The 5438-nt window shown below is 37.2% G+C and overlaps 1 non-coding gene across 1 annotated transcript; it reads right to left on the reverse strand.

Moving 5' to 3' along the window:
• Positions 1 to 579: 579 nt before the first annotated feature.
• On the reverse strand, positions 580 to 687 carry LOC148553417 (small nucleolar RNA R71). Its single transcript, XR_015893699.1, has one exon. It is a non-coding gene; the product is annotated as a small nucleolar RNA R71 (small nucleolar RNA).
• Between the last annotated feature and the right edge of the window lie 4751 nt (positions 688 to 5438).

Here is a 5438-nt window from a genome sequence, read left to right on the forward strand (position 1 = left end):
GTGACATAGAGGATTCCATATTTTCTTTTCTGTTCTCTTATTTTTTATATGAGCAGGAACAAGGATAAGAACATTCTTGTTGAAGCTGATCTGGAACCTGAAAGGACTCTGAAGAGGAAGCTAAGGGAAGCTAAAGCACAACTCTCTGGAGAAAATCTGACAGAAATTTTCGAAAAAGAAGGAGACATGGCCGAACCCAACAACAATGCAAGGAAGATGCTTGGTGACTTCACTGCACCAAATTCCAACTTACATGGAAGAAGCATCTCAATCCCTGCCATTGGAGCAAACAATTTTGAGCTAAAACCTTAATTAGTTTCTCTGATGCAACAGAATTGCAAGTTTCATGGACTTCCATCAGAAGATCCTTTTCAGTTCTTAACTGAATTCTTGAAGATCTGTGATACTGTTAAGACCAATGGGGTTGATTCCGAGGTCTACAGGCTTATGCTTTTCCTGTTTGCTGTAAGAGACAGAGCTAGAATATGGTTGGATTCTCAACCTAAAGATAGCCTAAACTCTTGGGATAAGCTGGTCACGGCTTTCTTAGCCAAGTTCTTTCTTCTTTAAAAGCTTAGCAAACTTAGAGTGGATGTTCAAACCTTCAAACAGAAAGAAGGTGAATCCCTCTATGAAACTTGGGAGAGATACAAGCAACTGACCAAAAAGTGTCCTTCTGACATGCTTTCAGAATGGACCATCCTGGATATATTCTATGATGGTCTGTTTGAATTATCTAAGATGTCATTGGACCATTCTGTAGGTGGATCCAGTCACCTAAAGAAAACACCTGCAGAAGCTCAGGAACTCATTGACATGGTTGTAAATAACCAGTTCATGTACACTTCTGAAAGGAATCCTGTGAGTAATAGGATACATCAGAGAAAGGGAGTTCTTGAAATTGATACTCTGAATGCTATATTGGCTCAGAACAAAATATTAACTCAGCAAGTCAATATGATTTCTCAGAGTCTAAATGGATTGCAAGCTGCATCCAACAGTATTAAAGAAGCATCTTCTGAAGAAGAAGCTTATGATCCTGAGAACCCTGCAATCGCAGAGGTGAATTACATGGGAGAACCCTATGGAAACACCTATAATCCCTCATGGAGAAATCATCCAAATTTCTCATGGAAGGATCAACAACAGCCTCAACAAAGCTTTAATAATGGTGGAAGAAACATGTTTAGCAATAGCAAGCCTTTTCCATCATCCTCTCAGCAATAGACAGAGAATTCTGAGCAGAATCCATCTAGCTTAGCAAATATAGTCTCTGATCTATCTAAGGCCACTCTAAGTTTCATGAATGAAACAAGGTCCTCCATTAGAAATTTGGAGGCACAAGTGGGCCAGCTGAGTAAAAGAGTCACTGAAACTCCTCCTAGTACTCTCCCAAGCAATACAAAAGAGAATCCAAAAAGAGAGTGCAAGGCCATAACCTTACTTGGTGTGGCCGAACCCATAAAGGAAGAGGAGGATGTGAATCCTAGTGAGGAAGACCTCCTTGGACGTTCACTGACCAATAAGGAGTTTCCCTTTGAGGAACCAAAGGAATCTGAGGCTCATCTAGAGACCATAGAGATTCCATTGAACCTCCTTTTACCATTCATGAGCTCTGATGACTATTCTTCCTCTGAAGAGGATGAAGACATCATTGAAGAGCAGGTTGCTAAATATCTAGGAGCCATCATGAAGTTGAATGCCAATTTATTTGGTAATGAGACTTGGGAGGATGAACCCCCCATGTTCACCAATGAACTAAGTGCATTGATAAGGCAGACATTGCCTCAGAAGAAACCGGAACCCAGAAAGTTCTTTATACCTTGTACCATAAGCACCATGACCTTTGAGAAGGCTCTATGTAACATTGGGTCAGGGATAAACCTCATGCCACTCTCTGTAATAGAGAAACTGGAAATCTGTGAGGTATAAGCTGCAAGAATCTCACTAGAGATAGCAGATAAATCAATGAAATAGGCTTATGGATTAGTAGAGGACCTGTTCGTAAAGGTTGAATGCCTTTACATCCCTGCTAATTTCATAATCCTAGAAACTGGGAACGATGAGGATGAATCCATCATCCTTGGAAGACCCTTCCTCGCCACAGCAAATGCTGTGATTGATGTGGACAGAGGAGAGTTGGTCCTTCAACTGAATGAGGACTACCTTGTATTTAAGACTCAAGGTTCTCCTTCTGTAACCATGGAGAGGAAGCATGAAAAGCTTCTCTCACTGTAGAGTCAACCAAAGCCCCCACAGTTAAACTCTAAGTTTGGTGTTGGGAGGCCACAACCAAACTCTAAGTTTGGTGTTGAACCCCCACATTCAAACTCTAAGTTTGGTGTTGGAAGGTCCCAACAATGCTCTGAACATCTGTGAGGCTCCATGAGAGCTCACTATCAAGCTATTGACATTAAAGAACCGCTTGTTGGGAGGCAACCCAATGTTATTTAATTATATCTATTTATTTTCCATTGCTATTTTATGTTTTCTTTAGTTTGATGATCATGTGAAGTCACAAAAACTAGTGAAAAATCAAAAATAGAATGAAAAATAGCATAAAAAATAGCTCACCCTGGAGGAAGAGCTTACTAGCATTTAAACGCCAGTAAGAAGCATCAAACTGGCGTTTAACGCCAGAAAGAAGCATCAAGCTGGCGTTGAATGTAACAACCCTGATTTTCGAGTACATGAGATCTTTTCTGAAAGTACGGATTTCTCCGGAAGATCAGTAAAGGGAACACCTCTGCTATATCATCAAGCATCTCAATCCTCATTATCATTATGTCATCTTTAAGCTAGAACCTCCTTTGAGGCAAGCTCGATAATACAATCGCGAAGAACCTAGTTTTTGAACCGTATCGGTTGGCAGTTTTGATTCTGATTTTCGTAAATAGTCTCTGTTTGATGAACCGGACTCGATTCATGAGAGGAGAGAGATAATAGTATAATATTATCATTATATTAGTATTAGAAAATGCTTGAATGACATTATAAGGTTATCTGGTCTGTTTTTGTTAAAAACAGAAAATCGGTTTAACCGGGTTTACGGTTTACTGGTGCAGCTTAGCACTAGCACTCTCTGATGAATTTAGCAATGCTAAGGCCTCATTATAAATGTTCTATTCTCATAATAAATATGTTACTAGTGTCATTTATGCTAGTAGCTCAGAAAATAATTTTTAGAGATGTTTTTACGAGTGTTCTAGTACACCTAGTTTTAGTAGTTGTACACCAGAGATATTTTAATATTATTTTAATCCACCTCCAAGCCAACCAATCACAACTCACCTTACACCCCCAAGACCTCCAAGGCTGTCTCATTTCATCATTTTGGCCGAAAATAACAAGAGAGAAAAGAGAGAAACTTTCATGAACACTTAATCTTCAAAGCTTGATTTCTTCTGAACTAAAACTCAAATCAAAACTCCGTTTTCACCAAAATGATCCTCTCTTCTTCCTCTACATAACCATGTAACTTATCAAGGATGGAAATAAGGTGAGATGGCTGTCTCCCTCCCATTTCAATTCGGTCTTCAAGGAAAACCATGCAAAACATGTGTTTTCTTGATGTTCTTCCTTAGGAATCATGCTTAACTTGACTTGAGGGCCAAGAAACGTGAATTTCCAGCAAGTCTAAGGTGAGATATCTCTTCCTAACATACTGAGTGAGATTTGGTCAGTTGAGAGTTTTTGGATTTAAAGTTGTTCTTGATGTGATTTAGGAGGAAAAAGTGCTTAAGGACCACCTGAAAGTCTAACCGAATTTGGAGCAGCAAATCAAGGTAGGGTGTGACGAATTTAATCTTGATTGATTGTGTTTGAGATGTGTGATTATGATATGGTTTGGTTATGCTTGAAATTGATTGCTTATATGAGTTATTCTTGATGAAAGTTTGTTGAAATTTTGATGAAATTTGATGATATTCAAGCTATGAATGTTGTTCTTGAGGGCTGCTGGAAAAACGAACCCTAGGCCTTAAATTGGGGTTCAATTTGTGTTAAAATCATGTAGAAAAGATGGGGTTTTAGTGGCTGGGAATTTATTATGAATTATAGTAAAAATCGGTTGCTGAAAAGACTGAAAAACAGGTAAAAACAGAGAAAGAATCTGAGGAATATACGAAGAACACGAAGAACACTTTGAGTGTGGTGAAGAACATTGAAGAACACCTTTTAGATCTTAGAAAGGGCAAGGAAGTAAATATTTTGGTGTTTGAGGGGTTATTTGGTAATTTCTGAAAGTTAGGGTGGTAAAAGTAGAAATATTAAAAGTTACGGGTGGTAAAAAGTGAATTTTAAAGGTTAAAGGTAAAGTTAAGGTAATTTTCGAAAATATATTAATAAAATAATAAATAATAATAAAATATTAAATAATAATATTTAATTAAAAATAATATTTTAATAAAAATAATAAAATAATGCGGAAAAGGCAATTTTCTGTAAAAGCTTTAGAAAGACAACTTTAAGCGCAGAATCTCATAATTACCTTCATAAAACACTTAGGGAGTGGTAAGAACATATTAGTGAGGCAAAGATAAAAGAAAGATAAAAAGATGAAGAAAAGATAAAAGTCGAAGAAAAAGTCTGTAAAGTTTTAATGACAGAAAAACAGACAGAGACTAGTATACGAACTAGGGCAACTTAGTTAGTACTTGAGTCGCGACTAGGGTTAGGTATTATATGAAAAGTTAAACTGTTTCAGTATAGATTTAATGAACCTATACTTGGGACAGACTAACTATTCATACCGAAATTTACATAAGCTTTAAATACATAAGTTAAACAGAGAAATCAGAGCAGAGTAAAGAAAACACAGAGAACAGAGTAACCAGAGAAAAGTAAAGAGATACAAAGAAAAGAGTAATCAAAGCAGAGTAAAAAGACAAAGTGAAAAGAGTAATATGATAAAGAGAAATGGTTTGAGCCAAGATATTGTAAAAGTAAAAGCTGTAAAGTTTGTATAGTATGATTGAACAGAGAAAGAAAGAAGTACTGCATAAGAATGTGAAAGTAATGATGAACAATGAGAATGATATTGAATGATGATAATGAGAAAAGAGTAATATAACAAAGAGAATAGAGGAGAAGAGTATAAAGATAAAGAGTTAAGCCTTGTGGCATGATATTCTATTATATGTTCATCTGATGCTTTTCTATTGGCCCTAGAGGTCCTGTAGGCCCAAGTTCACCTACAGTAAGTTGTTATTCCTGTAGGCCGAAGTTCACCTGCAGTGAATATCAATTGTGTATCTCAGGGTGTTGCTCCTGTAGGCCGAAGTTAACCTACAGAGAGTTGTGATACCTGTAAGCCGAAGTTCACTTACAGGGGCGCTATTTCTGTAAGCCGAAGTTCACTTACAGAGGTGCTATTTCTGTAGGCCGAAGTTCACCTACAGAAAGTTGTTGTGATTAAACTATTTCTGTAAGCCGAAGTT

The sequence above is a fragment of the Arachis ipaensis genome, chromosome B7 (genome assembly GCF_059453495.1).
Source record: "Arachis ipaensis isolate K30076 ecotype BB chromosome B7, ASM5945349v1, whole genome shotgun sequence".
Lineage (NCBI taxonomy): Eukaryota > Viridiplantae > Streptophyta > Magnoliopsida > Fabales > Fabaceae > Arachis > Arachis ipaensis.